Below are 16,223 nucleotides of genomic sequence, written 5' to 3'. Positions count from 1 at the left end.
AAATGTAAAGTTTAGTGGAGGAGGGATAATGGTATGGGGTTGTTTCTCAGGGGTTGGGCTAGGCCCCTTAGTTTCAGTGAAGGGAACTCTTAATGATTCAGCATGTCAAGACATTTTGGGCAATTCTATGCTTCCAACTTTGTGGGAACAGTTTAGGGGAGGCCCTTTTCTGTTTCAGCCTGACAGTGCCCTAGTGCACAAAGCAAGGTCCATAAAGACATGGTTGGATCAGCTTGGTGTGGAAGAATTTGACTAGCCTGCACTGAGCCCTGACCTCAACCATATCGAACACCTTTGGGATGAACTAGGACAGAGATTGCAAGCCAGGCCTTCACATCCAGTACCAGTGCCTGACTTTACAAATGCCCTTCTGGATGAATGGAAAAAAATCCTGCAGACACACTCCAAAATGTAGAAAGCCTTCCCAGAAGAGTGGCAGCTGTTATAGCTGCAAAGGGGGGACTGACTCCATCCTGATGCCTATGGATTTAGAATGGAATGTCATAAAGGTTCCTGTAGATGTAATGGCCAGGTGTCCCAATACCTTTGTCCACATTGTGTAGCTATCCAGGCTCCAAATGACTGTATTTCAGATGAGGAGTGAGACTAAGGTACTATCCATGGAAGCACATGTAGATAATTAAAACAATTATTTCATATAACAATGCACTCTGTGGCCTGATATGTTTAAATGTAGTGTTTAGCATCTAGCCATTATCTGTGCCTGCTGGTCCTATTCAGGGTCACGTATATTTAGGCCCTACCTACGACAGAGACTTTCCCAGAAGCTACAGGTGCAAGGCAGGAAATAACCCAGGATGGGGCACCAACCCATCACAGGGCACACATACCATTAGTAACTCCAATTATTATTTTTGGACTGTGTGGGGCAACTAGTACCTGGAGGAAATTTCACAACGACATGAGGAGAACATGCAAACTCCACACATAGAGCAGAGATTTAAACTTCGGTCCAGCCAGATTGCAGGGTCAGCTGTTTATTGGGCATCTCTGGAGCAGGCTTTTGAGGTTAAGGCAGCACTGGCACCATTCAATGTGGTGGCCTAGGCAAACATTAACTCTGGCATTTCCTGTCCGAGGCAAAGTGACATTGGCCAGCAAATTGGCGCCCCCAAAGAAGTTTCTGCCCAAGGTGGCCATCTATACGATTGATCATGCCTGGACAAGAACTTTTGATCAACAGTGATAACAGAACCAGAGGCCTTCCAGTCATGGATGTAGACACTTATTTCAATGAACTTCAAACTGTAAATGAAGCATAACTTACAAAACACTTGGCAGCGGTGGGATTCGAACCCACGCCTCCGAAGAGACTGGAGCCTTAATCCAGCGCCTTAGACCGCTCGGCCACGCTACCGTTAATACACTAGCTATTTGTGATTACTGCATTCAATTTTAATGAATATTTTGTATGAATTAAACCCTCTGAGCACTTTTCCGATTTATTGTTCGTTTGACAGTGTTCTTGTCCGGTCACATCATATCGTTCACAATCAATTGGTACGATGATAGACGCCTTAAAGAGTCCAGTGTTGTAAATATGATTTATTTAACTTTAAGTATAATTACTATATACATCGACAAAAAATATGTGTTGGAAAAATATACAAGGTAAACCATTTAATAAATACGTTCTGTCTCATCATATTAAACATCAATGGGAACCGCCCCCTCGGGAGCAAAAATATTCAAGGAGCATGGGTCAGAAATAGAGAACTAGAGTAATTGAGCGAACTAAAAAGTATTTATTCACTGAAAACAATAATAATACCCGTGTCTAACTGTTCACTCTGTTACTGAAATCCTCATCTCTGAGAGGAGCGACCTCGATTAGAATGTTTAAATGGGTCTAAGAAGATCCCCAGCAACACTTAATGGAATAATTAGGCTAATTTATGAAAAATTGTGGAAAATGAAAGGGGAACTGATTTTGGATTTGAATTTGCAGAGAATGCTTCTTGACCCAGTTTCCACTTCTCACTTCGGTATGAGTAGCCTGCTGTTAACACCGAAAGTGTAGCACAAATCGCTATATTAACACTTTTATTCCCATTTCCAGCAAGCTTTATCCATCGTTTCCCGCTCATACTTGAGTACACGGATTCGCCTATCCGACCCCCTTAACCAGCCATATCATGACTGGGATTAATATTTGACCCCGGGCTTTGGGGTCTCCCACGGTAAATTTTGCCGAATAGAAGGTCGTCCGCAACCAATTTTATTGAATTGGGCATTCTCTGATATTTTTTTCCAATCAAAAGTGAGACAATACATTTTGCCGACTGGGCAGTCCCCCCGAGGCAAATTTTGTCGGACCACGGGGAAAACGCCCTGTAGGCCTACGCCAGATAGTCAGTCCAACCATGGCGACGCCCCTTCCCCATACTGGAAAACTAGACTGGTTACCTTTGATGGAATATGTCTGTCTGTAGCTGAAAACCGAATACACTAACATTATCAAAAGCATGTATGCAAAGAATGCACAACGGTTATTTGCATAACCGTTTCGTGCAAAACCTACAACGTTTTAAAATAGCGTAATAGTATCGCTCCACCGATAATGATTCGGTGATCGAATAACTTTAAGTTAGATTCTATGAACATCCAGGCCATCGGGACTGCAAAAAGACAAAACTATTAAATGCTACCGTAAATGGATTCACGATGCCGTAAAAATGTTTACGTTGCAGGGGTACTTCACGTCCCCGTTAAACGTTTTTCGGCTGGTGCTGTCAAAGCTGTCGGTGGCGTTGTAACTTAATGTAGTCTTCACTTTCACCAACATTGCTGTCCAATCATGTAAGCAATCGATGACAGCGCGGGCCATTTTAAAATCCATCATCTTTCTAGGCTCAAACTGATTATTTTCATGGTCTCTTTAAAGCAGTTTTACCACAACTGCAAAATAATATGATTTTTAAGTAGTAGATGAAGTACACCAGCAAATTTATTTAACGGTTATCTCCGTTTTTATATTCTTATCAAGACACCTAAAGTGGCACATTAAAATATTTTAACATACATGCATAAAATATCCAGGAAATTCAAAATAACACTGACATAAAGAAAACCCTGTATCCTAACATTACAACAGTGTTGATGTTACCATCAAATCGAATCAACGTTTATTTATAATGCACAACAGTACAGCAAATAGCGGTAGGCAATGAAATGGATCTCCCTATCGTAAGTGACATATAAGAAAAATACAAACGTAAAACGGTAAAAAAAAAAATGGTAAGGCAGGAAAAATACCATCCATCAAGCCAGCCATCCGCTTATCCTTAAGAGAGTAATGGGAGTCAGGGCCAAGACATAGTAGGACACTACGCAGAGGTACAACCTAATCGGGGTATAAATCCAACGAAGGATGTTATTTTTCGAATATTAAAAAAATTAACCGAATGTGCACAAAATACAACCGGTGATGAAACGAGGCTCTCGTCGCAAAGCCTGCACCAATCGGGAGCCGAGCTGGTGCATTTCGACCCAATGGGCGCTGCGCGCTGCTTGGCGATGAGGTTTCCTTTCGCGCGCTACGGCACTGATCTAAGTTTCTTCAGTAGCCTCTTTTGTGCGGATTATTAAAATGGGCTACACTAGAAGTCAGGCAGCAACGTATTTATAAACTGGGGACAGTCCAAGTGTTAGGACTAGCGAAGATAATGTAAATAAAGCCACTCGTTTTTAAACCATTCAGACAAGCACGAGGCCTATATCTCACATATTGTTTCTGATTTCTCAGCTACATCGTGTATTAGCTGTATTCCAATATATATTTTGATCAGCGGCGAAATGACTTCGGCTTCTGCCAAGGTAAGGCAACCTTAAGAAAACATGCATTTTGCAAGTTGTCTTCCAGCCTGAATGTTTGAGTCAAAATGAGTTTTAATATATGTGGTGTTATTAGTTTCAAAATTTTAATTGTTTTTTTTTTCTGGTGACCATATATAACACTTGTATTTCTACTACAGAATCGTTATTTAATTTCCTCCGTTTGCATAACTTTAGTATCACAGCGTCTAAAGCTACTAACTTCAATTTATGTTTTTTTCCGTCCAAAGCAATCTTTAAACAACCATTAATCTTTCTTTTTTGAGTCTTTGTTTTCTTTCTGAGTAATCCTGTAAGATTTTAACGTGTTGTCACGTTTAATCTAAGAATATCAATCATAAAGTTTCGATTCATTATGCCACATCGTGGCGGTGTTGTAATTGTTTTTGTTAGGGAAACCGTCACGGTTCTAGACAGAATTTACAATTTCAGATAATCGCTGTCAGAATTGTAGTAAAATGTAGGCATTTTAGTGAATAAACAATCATTTTAGTGACTCATGTTAAGGAAATTGTTTATAAAGTTACAAAAAACACTTTGCGCAGATCACTTCAGTGGCTGTTTATCGACTTACCTGTAAAAAGGTCTGTAGGTGTGGATGACCAGTTGTGCTATTTTTTTTAAACTAAATTACAAACGTGTTCGCAATTTGTGAAGCATGGACTGCTGACCTGAACAGATGTCCGAAACTGCTCCGCCAGTTACCGTTTGATCAGCTTGACTTGCCTGAGGTGGCTAATAAGGTGTTTAACCGTTACTTTGGCCAAAAGCTGTGTTAGCTAAGAAAGTCTATTTCATGTAAGAATAACGGTAAGACTACAGACATGACTCATCGTTCTTATTGTAATCCTACTTTTAAATTATTACAATTCAGTGTAGCAACACAGTTTATTTGCCTTTAGATTTATAGTATGTCATTGGGCATCTGGCCTACCAGCCTTCAGATTAAGACTGGACATCCTTAATCACCTGCTTTTGATGGTCCCATTGTAAGTTTCAATCAATGAAGAAACGGTCCAGGGATCTGCTTTTCCCTGTTATATCAGTTTTTGTTTGTGTGAGACTCTCCCTTTGTATAAGGTGGTACATCTTGGCTGTAAGGATTGTATAACACGCTTGTGATTTAAAAAATAATAATAATAATTTTCTTCCTCTCTCTGACTGGCTCCTTGCTCTCATCCTGCAGGTGGGAGAAATCTTTTCAGCAGTGGGGACTGCATTCACCAAACTGGGAGAACTGACCATGCAGCTGAACCCTGTTGCCGACTCCAGTCCGGCGGGGTGCGGAAATGAGGCGGCGCACACACAAATGAGTACAGATTACATCTGCTTTGCTGAACGTCTGATGCTTGTCCTTAACATTTGATATACAGTCCGACGTCTAGCCTTCATAATTTAGAATGACTGCACAGTAAATTGTGATACGGAGCTAGTTGATTTTTAGGTTTTAGTTTTGGCTTTAAGGTTTAATCTCTTAACTGTGAAAGAACCCAGCTGATATAGCCCCGTCAAGGTGAAGAGGATATGAAGTACTGTTGTGACTAGAAGATGATCCAGGTGGTGTCATGCGATAGTGGAACCTTCTCTTTGTTGTGTATGGCGTCCTACAGAGCGAAATGGACGGACACAGAGATTGAAATGCTGCGCTCAGCCGTGCGACGCTTCTGTGATGACCTGAATGCTATCAGCTCGGTCATCAAGGACCGCACTGTGTAAGGGCATTCCATTCTCTGGGGACTTGTCTTGTCACTGGCGTTCTATTTCTACTTGCTTCTCATATTCTTCTGATTTTTTAGATCACTGTCATAAAGCAATCTTATGCTGTGTGTGTGTGTGTATATGTATGTGTGTGTATATGTATGTATGTGTGTGTGTGTGTGTGTGTGTGTGTATATGTATATGTGTGTGTATATATGTATATGTGTGTGTATATATATGTATATGTGTGTGTATGTATGTATATACCCACATTCTGATTTTCTCAGCCCTGTCTTAATGTCAAAAACAGAAACATATTTTTTTTGTAAATGTGGTGTCAATATAAACCAGAGAATACAGAGTAATTGTACAACTGGTAAATTAGGAATCATAAGAATTAAGATCTAGACTAAACACTTGTAAAAATGTGCCACTGGTGTTAAATCACAAGGCACCGTATATTAAATAAGGTTTATTTTAATTCATCCAGTTTGTTTTTCACCCTTTAGGTTTTCAGTGTTTTCGCAGTAGGTTGTAAACTCCAAAAAATTCCGATACGGTTTGGAACTGTTTGTGGGTGGATTTAATCAATTTCATCATTACCATTACTACTTTTATGATAATTGTAGTCCTCTTTTGTTTTCCTGTATTTCTGAATTTGTGGGTTCGAGGCTGAAACATTCAGGGCATTTTCTGTTTTTAAAAAATCTGTTTTTCTTGGCTTTCATTTCACTTCAAGATTATCATTTGAATGAATTTGCAGTGAGTTCCCAGAGTATAACAGTTTCCAGGAAGATTCACCGATCTGAATGGTGGATTTTCGCTAAGATCCTGTCACTCTGATAACATGTGACATGGCATTACCTTTTCTATTATATTAATGCCCTGGTGTTGGCACATCTCTTCCGTACACATTGAGCTGGTGGGCAACAAGATATGTACCAAAGTATCAGTTCACAATTCCACCTGGAAGTCTTCACAATTCTCTGTCATGTTGGTGCTTAACGATTCTAGTACATATTGTGCTGTGTTAAAACATGTTACTTAATACTGCTAGCCTAAACTGGCTAGCTGTTAATACAGAACCAGTTTGGGACTGGAGGTTTCAGAATACTGTTGTATTGTGATTCTGGCAAGGCACATCACTCTCACCCTATAGCAGGACCCAGATCAAGAACACGGTGAAGAGGAAGCTCTACGAGGACGGTGGGGTGCCCCCATCTGTGAACTCCCCCAAGAAGATGGCTGTCACCTGTGGGGTCCCAGCGCCTGCCTCACAGGTGGCTGTAGCCTCTATACTTGAAAGCCCTTCCACTGCCCCCGCTACCATCAATAAGCAGACAGCAGGTGGGCAAGCGTGTGTGTGTGTATAGGGTGAGAAGTTGTCATTCAGGCAGTAGCGGGGGGGGGGGGGCTTTTTGAATACATATACTTCACCTCCTTATAGCCTATTGGCTAAATGAAATGCCATGAAGCAGGATTTGCTGAGTTTTTATTAGGCTTAGCACATTATAATCTAATAAATGACAGTAAATGTAACTAAAATCCAACTGGAACAAACTTTAAGGGCTTTCCTGGAATATTATTGACTGCACTGATGCATTGCAGATTTATTTGATGTAATTTCTTTGTTTAGATGAGGTGACATTAAGTGCACTTAACGACTTTGAATGCGAACAATCACCTAGCGGATGTTGAGGGACTGGGTCAAGGGTCCTCCACCAAAAAATTCAACTTTGACCAAGGTGAGAATTTCCCATCACCTTTCAGCAACTTGCACTTCTATCCTAAATAGTGCCAAACTATGATGATCCTCTGGTATGGTTTTCCCCAGCAGTGGTTTATCTATCAGTAAACTAACCTGTTTTGTGATAAAATTTGCTGGTAAGGGAAACCCCATGTGGTGTTTAAGGCACCTAACTGCATAGTTTGTATGTGTGTCTACATGTTTGACCGTATATTCACCTAATGCCAGGAAATGGAGAACCACAGTAAAACATTCTATTGCCAGTATTTTATTTGAAGTGGTACATTGTTCATACGCTTCTCTTCCTTAGAGAGCCTCAATCTGGACTCCAGTCTCATCATGCATTCAAGTGACCTGCCTCTTTTGTCACACTAATTGTACTTTTCTGCTCTTGACCTTCAAACCTGACCGCACTTTGGGAGGAGGCCTAGCATCCTAGGCTGGCGAACCTTGGTAACAGGACCCCCAACTTTTTCCTACCACCGGATTGAATTTGATTCCTATTGGAATGACTGGCATGAAGAAATGGTGCCAGTGCAACGGAAGGGTTCACATGTTTGGGCAAATATGGAAATATGTTGCCGATCATTTTTAAGCAATAACTTTAAAGGTACAGCCAGAACTATTGGGACTTGGTAATGTGAATTTCATCAACACCTATGTTTTTGACTGGTAACACCAATTCCTTTGTTTGACAGAAACTTTGGATATTTTTTATGCCTTGTTAACTTTAAATTATGATAAATAAATTAAGGACTTCATTCAACTGAATGTATACCACAGTGTGAAGTAGTGTATTTTTCTTTGAGGTCACACTTCTGTGGTATTATCTAACAGTTAAGTGCAATATATACAACATTCCAAAATTAATTGTATTTATTGAAATGACACTGACCATTAATTACCATTTTAATTTTATACAGTTGAAGTATATATTCAGGAAAGAACTAATGCAAAATTTTACATACCTCAGTTCACGAAGGCTTACATTAAAACAGCTAGCCTACACTGCATTGCATTGATTATTTTACATGCACAAACTTAAAATCTGGTTTGACTTCTGAAAACGTGTATGTGAATGAACATCAGTTTCTACAAGTATTTACTGAACTGAAAAAAGACACAGGACCATATATAAAAAAGTAAAGTAAAAGCTTAATGGTAAAAGGAATGTTACTAGAGTGGGTAGTATGTCTTGACTTATGCAAATGTTTGTTCGCTACAATTCCCTGGGTGACAAATATTAGTTTGAATCATTTTCATGTTACGATTACATTTTCAATCACTGCTAGTCCTGTGACCCTGAAGCAGTCCCCTTCCCACCTGAAGTAGCAGACCAGCTGTAGACCCTGTGTGGCTGACAGAAGCAGCACGATCACACTGGCAGTCCAAGGAGGGCAGCTACCAATATTGATGTGCTGCTACGGCCAGGCACACCATTGGCATGGCTGCTGCCATGGAGATGGCCTGAGACAAAAATGCCTCACACTTCAAACCAGATGCAATACATTTACTTTTATTGGTTTGCTAACTGAATCAAAGTTTTCATTTGAGATTTAACCAATTGCAACAGCAAAAAAAATAAAGGGGAGAAAAGGCATGGTCTGTTCCCTTTGAGCACCAACTTACTAATCAGTCAGAATCCATAAGTATAAATGTAGCATTTTCTACTTGTGAAAACAGGGTGATTTTAAAGAGCTACACTTTCAAAAATATAAACCCTCAAAAGAATAAAAAATAGCATTCTTCTAAACTAGTAAATTCTCACTCATTCAATATAACAAAAATGCGAAGTTATATAAAGTAAACAATACATGCAAACTATATTTTACATACATTTCTGTTTACATAGCAAGGAGAGCTGTTAGTCCATTCCTACACATCCACAGTAGCTTTACACCAGGAAGCTGTACCCTTGGAAGCCTGACCTCAGTTACATGTTGTTCCCAGTGTTCCCAGTAGCAGCACACAATGGTTTGGAAGTGTTCTGGGTGCCTTCAAACTATGATGTGCTGCTAGAGGGTACACTGGGGGCAGGGACATGGACTGGTCCACAGAACTCCAACTAACAAGGCCCTTCCACATTACACCAGTGTGTTACACATGCAGAATCACATGTGGATAGACAGGTAAATATATTCTTTTAAAAGTTTTAAAATGAACTTCAAACATTTTCATCATGGTAACTGAAACACAACAAAGAAATAATTTATAGCAAATTCAGGCTGTTATGCTATATTGGTTCTTGATCCTCTTTGAAAGATCCAGCTAATTATAGTCTTACCACAAAATGGAGGGCAATAAGAATAAATGGGGGAGGGGGAAGCTACAGCCAAAAGTTGCAGTGTAATGACAAAAATCACAAGCAGAAACTACTACTACACAAACACCACACATTCAGTCAATATAAAGAAAACGTGACTATTTGGTCTGGACCACAAGAATAAACAAGAGCTTGTCTTACCTTTTAAACAGAATTTAATCTAGTTTGTTCTGTGAAAAAAGTATAAAATTGCATTTACCAAAAAAGTTAAATATTTTCATATTGTTGCAAATGCCTAGAAATCAAAATTATGTTATATAGGTTTGTATATTTACATTAAAAGAGTTTATCCATAAATTATGGGAATGTGGATTAAAAAAAATCTACCCACAATTAGGCAACATTTAATACATCAACATACTTTATCTTAATTATATTCTGAAGACCTAAAATGTTTTAAAGTGAAACTTCTTATTATACTGGGATAATTTTTCTGGAAGGGGGGTGTTTTATCTAGATTTCTATAACAAAGCTAATTTAGTCAATACTGAAATCACATTAAAAGATGAAATACACAACATGTTGTACTATACTAGAACATTTTTGAAAAGGAGACAAAAAGCTTCTTTATGTTAGATTGCACATATCTTGTTGAGGTAATCTCTAGAGACTCAATGGCCCTCAGAGTATACATTCCAGGTGTATGTGTGCAATAATTTGTGCATACATGAGTGAAACTCTGTGTCACAACTTGTTAACAAGTGTTTGCCTATCTAACAGCCCCACCCTAACTCTGCCATTGACATAACAGCGAGGTACTATGGAGACATTCCCCATACTGGGTACCACAGGCAAGGGCAACCTGGGGGCATATTCAGTATATATGCCAATTTGTGTTAAGCAGGTGCTGCCTGAACCATGCACATAAAACAACAATCAAAAATGTGGCAAAAGAATAAGGTTAATAAACAATTATTATTAAAGTATAACACACAGGAAATGTCTGACTTTTTTGGTAAAAAAAATATATATCCAAAGAACACCACATACAACATAATGTACTAGCAAACAATTATAGCAACTAACACAAAAGTTAAAGTTGGAAAAAAATAAACAAAAATATTAAAATCTGTTTTCATTACATTCTTCCAGAAACACTGAATAAAATAAGATTTTTTTTTTTTTTAATTAGAACCTTTCACACACACCACACGCACACAGAAGTCAGTTTTAAACTAAAGCAAATCAAAGAAAAATATTCATCTTCAGAATTAAAAATCATTATGGAAAAAACAAAAAAAAATCTGTAAAAACCCAATTTATTGGTTATCTACAAAAGAACAGGCCCAACCATGATTTTTTTAAAGCTACAGTGCAAGGCTGAAAATGACAGAGTTCGTTTTTATGCTTGGTTTTCTATTGTAGTTATCAAGTTAGCACTGTTGTAGTGTATGTGTTAACTGGATGCCTGTAACCACAATAAAAAAGGATAATGAAGAGGGGAAAAAGATGGATTAGATTAAAAATTACCACTGACTGGCCTTCTCCCATAATCTGGCCATGTAGCTCTTTGAACTAACATATGGGGAAACAGGAAGGAAATAAAGGTCGTCACTTACCTCTGGTCCTTTTTCACATTATCAGCAAAAGATAAAACAGGAATAGAAGAGGAAAACAGCCAATTACTCTTAGCACAAAACCAGCAGAGTCCAACCAATCTGTCATGCACTTTGTCAGAACAGTAAAATAAGACATTTTGCTTCACTTAATATACATTACAAAAAGCCAGTCTTGATATTATTCTTAATGCACCCCTTTCTCTTAATTCATCACGTTTTTACAGCATACTACATACACTACTGAAAATAACTAACAATAAGCTCTAATAATAACCAACCTATCTTTGCTGAGCAAAGAACAAGTCATCATAATTTATAAACCAATACATAAATATGTATCATTATTTTGCTAAAAGCTTGAATAAATAAATAATAATAGTAACCAATGGAAATAATAAAAAATTTAAATGAACTTAACAAAACAATAGGGCTTCCCAGTCCAGATGGAGTAGCAGAGAGACCGTCCAGCAAAGCTTAGGGTTTCCTTTTCTGATTTGGGGGGGCAAGCCTAACACTTCGTCCCTAACCCCCCTTTTCCCGGGCCCAACCCTACCACCTCCTGTCAGTCCCCCTGGCCCCATTCCTTCCTTCTCCACTTCAGAAAGCAGACGTCCAGTGGTATGCAGCCCCTGCTCTGTTGCAGCTGAGTGAGGCTGCTGGGAAGCTGGGTAGGCATAAAGAGTAGGGGCTGTAGCCTTTTTCCCAGGCCATCACTTTCTACATTTAAAATCAACCTTTTCGGGCCGTTGAAAAAATCTGAAAAAAAAATGAGTGGGCTCTTCTAAGGGTGTAGAAGAGCCATGTGAAATTTTGGGGCAACTGCTACAACCACCTCCAGGCAAAAAATTATTTTTGTAGTGCTCGGTGCCTGGGCTACACCAGTGCTACCAGGCTTGCCTCGCTTCCTGTAAGCTTGCCAAGGCATTCAAACGGGGGGTGGTTGGGTGGGGGGGGTGGGGGGGGGTGGTAACACAGAGAACACGCAACTCTGTGGACATGCAAGAAAAGAATTGTGGTGCATGCTTGTGTGCACATGCTCCTTCTGATTTTCTACATAAACACAAATAAAACCACATCCAAAAACAAGGACAAGCCTTCCCAACTTGGTCTCAGTTCAGGTACGATTTAATAAGGAGGAGAAACGGAAGTCACAGAAGATGATACTGATATACGAATGATATGGAGATAAGTGTTATTTACAAATAAATTTGATTTTCTTTCGTTTGTCATTTCAGAAAGCATAACACTCAGCTCTCCAATTCCCCAAACCCTGTACGCCACACAAGGCCAAACTCACATAGTGAGGAAAATGTACATCTGATTCTACAGATAGATTTACTGAAAGGAAGCTAGTCATTGACACACACACATACACACACACACACATACATACACAGATTGATGTATGTCAGAACATTTGCTGCCTATACCAAAAAGAATATATTAGATAAGTGCTCATTTATTTGAAGAGACAATGTTCCAATTATAAAAAGGATTTTACATCACAACCACTAAAGATTACTTTACACAAGGAAAAAAAAAAATCTCATACCTATGAAATATCCTATCCTTTTCCTATCAATTAATAAAGGCTATACCAGGTTTTCAGAATTTTCACTGAAAAGCAAACACAATCATAACGGAAGAATTAACTATATCTGAGTGCTTTAAAGCATTGACTACACAAGTTTACACAACAAGTATAAAAATCAGACAAAACATAGGTTTCAAACCACACATGACAACATTTAGAAACAATCTGCATGTGCTCCATCTAACCATGTTAGGAAAAAAAAAAAACAGGATATTTCTAAAGAAAGTCATATAGATGTAATAAATCCTCTTTAAAAGATGTTCAATCACACAATCTAAAAGCACCCTATTTTTTCCTTCCTACATGCTATGTATGACATTGGTGATACTTATATGCTGAAATTGCATATTAAATTTTAAAATCTGATTTTGTTATATGTTCTTGTGAAACCACTGCCAACACGGTGGCATTTACCACAGCTTAAAACAATGGGCTGAAACATCCGTTGACCAGTAAAAATCAGATCACTATTCCATAGGATCTAAATGTACATTACAAATTCTTTATTTCACCCCAATATGTCTAGATCATACCAGGAAGAACAAATGCAAATCAGAATATATATAATATTTGCCATAAAATGCAATATATATGCTCTTACATAAAATAAGTATTATTTCTTCTACTCAAAACTAAATTTAAAGAGATTAAAGCACATATGTTGTAAAACCCGGAATTTTAATTTTGCACTACTGAAAAATAAACACTACATTTGTTTTCAATGCTGAACCGGAGTAATGAACATCACGACGGATTCGCATATTCGCTCACTCTCTCTCTCTCTCTGACTCTCTCTCTCTCTCTCTCTCTCACAAGCACACACACACACACACACCTTTAGCTATAAAATAGATTTAACGCTAAAACCTTCACTCGCACCACATTCAGTATAACTCAGTACGTTGCATAATAATATTTAAATTACAAGCAGAAATTGATTATACATATCATATATGACAGTATTAATAATAATAATAATAATATAACATAAATTATATAAAGAATATAAGAAATACACTGGTGAATTACATGTTTTGTAACAAAGATGTCCACCTCCAAATTCACGTCACTTTATTAGCTCACTAATATTATAACTAATTTTGCAACTCAGAATAACTTGTTCAATCCCATGTTCCCAAATAAACTACTCGTTATCATCAGAACTTTAGACAACATAATAAAAGGTAACCAGTAACTAGCCAAAATAAACAGCTAACCAAAACTATTTATTTTTAATATTGCTGACAGGTATTGTGTTACTAGTATGCAATAATGCTAAATTGCTTTGTTCGCTTCTTCCCGTTATTCTTTAAAATGGGATACATAGGCTACTTTTTAAAAGGGGTTATTTTACATTATGAAAACCAAACTGGCGTTTATTTTAAATGATTTTTCCAAAGTAACAAGATGTGTCAGCTTATCATGACAGCTGCTGGTTACACTGTCACTAACTACATTTTTTCATTCCCGTTATTCAGATTCTTGTCTTTAACACAAGCAGGTACACTGTCATTAAAATTCGCTAATCGCTATATTATTATTATTATTATTATACTTCATATTATACGTGGTCAGCTAAAAAATTGGATGCTGATTTAAAATAAGTTTCTTTTTTCCTCCTATTAAAGCGCGATTTCTATAGCTGGATCTGAAACGGTCCTAGGCCAGCGCAGGTCGGGTTTTCAGCTTCCAAATTAAGTTATCTCTATAGTTTACAGTGTTGCCAAACTATACCTAAAAAACGGACCGCATTGTTGATTGTTTTGTAAGCACAAGAAATATGTATCAATTAAAACCGTGGCCAGCACACTGGAGGACGGTTATTTTTTTAAACGAAACACTTATTTTATTTAAATTAAAAATATAAGCTGTCATTGACAGCTGCTTGCGATCATCCTTTCAGGTGTCCAACCCCCACTTAAATCCTATTATTAAACTATAACCACTACACGAGGCAAATTCCGTAATTGTGGATTACAAAAATATTGAATTTATCCATGGCACGGGGGTGGGGTGCGGAGTTTCGAGAGGGTAGTTTCGAGGAGGGGTGTGTGAGCTGGACTGACAGAGACAGACAGGCCGTCAACGGCGCCCGGCGATACAGGCAGCCTGTTAGCAGGCTGGCCAGTGTAAACAGACAATCATCCATGTAAAAAACAAGAAAAAAGTCAAAAGTATACTCAGATTTCATACACACACACACCTGACCATTTAAATTGCTGCATAGTGGAGGGATTTCAAAGATATTGTATGTTGCCTTTTTATGTACCTAACGTCAACTGTCTAAATATAGTAGTTCCTAATAATAATTGGACTGATCATTAAAATTCGCAATTTATTATAAAACAGAGCCCAGTTTCTGCAATAAATAAAACGTAAAAAAGGTCTTACCTTTGGGTTAAAGGACCATGCTTCCAAAATCACGCCAAAAAATAAGAATTTATGAGAAATATTTTTCGTCTGAATGTATTAGAACACATATTTAAGAAAATTATTGTATGTGTTTTTCAATCCTGGTTATCAGTCTCTGACACGACACAATTTGAAAATGGCGCCAAGGCGTAGCCTCGGTTCCTCTACCACTCTGGTGACAAGGCGTTAAAGGAAAAAAAATAAATAAAAATTATGACGGCTAAATAATAATTTTTTATCCGTCTAATTATGTGTATTTCAGATAGATTTAACAATTCAGCCGCTTATTTTCTCATAAATTTCCTTTAATAATTTTTATTTATTTTTTGTTTAATTAAAATGACTGTTTGTCCTCACCGCAGTGCAACACGGGAAACGATCTACAGGCGTTTTTTTTTAAATTTCATCTGCCGGGAAATCATGGTTGAGGGATTTTGTCTCCCCCTAAAGACAGCAAAACGATACTGCAGTCTCAGTTTGTCCTGTGAACAGTAACTTGTCTGTATGAGATATTTTTATATATATATATATATATATATATATATATATATATATATATATATATATATATATATATATATATATATATACACACACACACCTACACGTGTATTTCCCACTGGTGATGTTTTTAGTCTACTTATTCCAAAAACAACATATTATTCAAATACTACGCAATTAAGAATAAACATATGATATTTAATATTCATTTGTAATATTTGTTTTATATTTTATGCTTATGGAATATATAACATATCGTGTTTCTGTTTCTTGTGTTGGCAGCTGAAACACCGCTATTTCTCTTACAGGATAATGGATTAATTAAATGAAACTTGCTAAATGAAAACCAGTTCTGCAATATAGTCGTCAGCATTGGTTGTGAGATGTGAGAGATGCTCTTCCTTATCTATGTGATATAAATTATGGGGAAACTGATTTCTAAATGCAAATAACACTTAGGAACATTCATATTTAGAAATAATTTAAACCCCTGTGCAGGCTGCCAGTAAGGTACAGATTTTGTTTACATATGTA

At 37.6% G+C, this 16,223-nt stretch overlaps 1 long non-coding RNA gene, 1 other non-coding gene and 1 pseudogene across 2 annotated transcripts; 1 reads left to right on the top strand and 2 right to left on the bottom strand.

Moving 5' to 3' along the window:
• Nucleotides 1-1,296: 1,296 nt before the first annotated feature.
• On the bottom strand, nucleotides 1,297-1,378 carry trnal-aag (transfer RNA leucine (anticodon AAG)). The gene has a single exon. It is a non-coding gene; the product is annotated as a tRNA-Leu (tRNA).
• A 1,390-nt stretch (nucleotides 1,379-2,768) lies between these two features.
• LOC111846330 (BPTF-associated chromatin complex component 1-like) lies at nucleotides 2,769-8,075 on the top strand (annotated as a pseudogene).
• LOC111846331 (uncharacterized) lies at nucleotides 7,981-15,418 on the bottom strand. The gene is made up of 2 exons (XR_002838862.2): nucleotides 15,168-15,418; nucleotides 7,981-11,846 (listed from the first exon to the last, which is right to left on the bottom strand). It is a non-coding gene; the product is annotated as an uncharacterized lncRNA (long non-coding RNA).
• Between the last annotated feature and the right edge of the window lie 805 nt (nucleotides 15,419-16,223).

The sequence above is a fragment of the Paramormyrops kingsleyae genome, chromosome 10 (assembly GCF_048594095.1).
Source record: "Paramormyrops kingsleyae isolate MSU_618 chromosome 10, PKINGS_0.4, whole genome shotgun sequence".
NCBI classification, from domain to species: Eukaryota; Metazoa; Chordata; class Actinopteri; order Osteoglossiformes; family Mormyridae; genus Paramormyrops; species Paramormyrops kingsleyae.
Note: the sequence above shows the minus strand (reverse complement) of the source record. Positions and strands in the feature narration are given on the sequence as shown.